We start from the raw sequence: 1,445 nt of genomic DNA, 5'->3' as shown, positions 1-1,445 counted from the left end.
CACAGAAGGCAGTCAAAGGGGACAGTGTTTAACTTTCTTCTGCATAATAGAATCCGTTGTTTTTATTAGTTATTATAGGGAGGAAGGAAATCAAACGAACACTTTTGGTCCCTTCACAATCTACATTCGGTGCTGCTATAGAATTGTCACTCCACTACACATTGCCTAGAAAAGGATCGCATCTATTCCCGAATGACCTAATGATACACCGAGGTGGCTCACTGAAAACCTTCCACTAAGTCACACTGCATCAAATGGTGCTAAGTTTAAGTAGGCCACCTAGGTGCACCCCGTGAAACAACACCCTTCCATCCCCTTTCATTCACAGGAAAAAAATTGTCACCTTTTAGAATCACGTTTCCGCAATGGCGTGAAAATACAGTCCACCTGAAACTCATCAATCTGGGACTGGGTTGGGGGTGTGTGTGTACCAAATATTGTTATTTGCTCATTAAAGTAGGGGCAGCCACCCCTCTTAGCACCTAAAGAGGCGGACCCAACACTTCCGGCATGATAAATGTGTGAGAGTACCGACTCCATCCTTTAGGATCCCACGGCTGTGGGGCGACTCTTCACATTTGCAGCCCCTCCACTTGTCCGCCACGACTCCTAGGGACACCGCCCGCACGGGCAGGGTAGGTGATCTGGGGGTGCCAAGCGCTTCCAGACTTTTGTCCTCTGGCCTGAGCGGTGATCGGCGCCTGCGACTCGTGAGGGAGCAGCCGCGGAGCCCCACCTGTCCGTCCTGAGCCCTACGGCTTCGTCCTTGCGGCCCGTGCGGCGGCGGCAGTGGCGGCGGCTGGGGCACGCGCCGCGGACACGGGTACGGGCGGCGGTTGGACTCGGCGGGGCACAGCTCGGCGTCCGCAAGCGTGCGCCGAGACCCCGGCGACCCGGCGTGCCCGGCCGCGCGAGCGCGCTCGGTTGGTGCGCGCGCCGCTCCGCTCCGCCCCGCCCGCCCGCCCGGCGCGCGCCCCCCTGCGCGGCCGGGGTGGATCCGGCGCACTCCCCTCCCCCGAGCGCCGGCGGCGGGCGCTGAATGAGAGACGCCGACTGCTCCGGCTTGGGCGAGCGCTGCCTCGGAGCTGCTGGGCGAAGCGGAGGTGACGGCCGCGGCTGCACAGGTCGGCGTGGCGGGCGGCCGTGCGGGGAGGCGCGGGCCGTGGCGGCCGCGGTGCGGGGTGCGCGGCGCGGGAGGGCGGGCGGGCTGCGGGTCGCTCGCGGTCCCGCGGTGGCGGAGGCCCCGGCGTCGCCTCAGCTTCTCAGGTGAGCGGGGACTGGGTCCCCGCCGCGCCAGCCACACCCCCTCTCCGGCAGGGCGCCTGCACCCCCCCACCGAGCCGAGGCGGGTGACCTGTTGCGGGGCCGAACCGGCCGCGGAGCGCGCGCGGGGCGAGCGGCGCCGCCGCGGCGGAGGGCGCGCTTGGACACGGAGCGGGGGGACG

At 65.5% G+C, this 1,445-nt stretch overlaps 1 protein-coding gene across 4 annotated transcripts in view; it reads left to right on the top strand.

Moving 5' to 3' along the window:
* The first annotated feature begins 554 nt into the window (after window positions 1-554).
* The window catches only part of Ralgps2 (Ral GEF with PH domain and SH3 binding motif 2), a 137,001-nt gene continuing 136,110 nt past the window's right edge, over window positions 555-1,445 (top strand). For 2 of the 4 annotated variants that reach the window (XM_031385891.1, XM_031385857.1), the window contains exon 1: window positions 998-1,124. The gene's annotated coding sequence lies outside the window, so the exon portion shown is untranslated. Of the gene's footprint in view, window positions 636-997; window positions 1,125-1,169; window positions 1,267-1,445 lie in introns of those variants that run through there. The other 2 variants (XM_031385882.1, XM_031385872.1) reach the window with 2 other exon arrangements.

The sequence above is a fragment of the Mastomys coucha genome, unplaced genomic scaffold (genome assembly GCF_008632895.1).
Source record: "Mastomys coucha isolate ucsf_1 unplaced genomic scaffold, UCSF_Mcou_1 pScaffold1, whole genome shotgun sequence".
NCBI classification, from domain to species: domain Eukaryota; kingdom Metazoa; phylum Chordata; class Mammalia; order Rodentia; family Muridae; genus Mastomys; species Mastomys coucha.
This window is presented reverse-complemented; position numbering and strand designations above follow the sequence as displayed.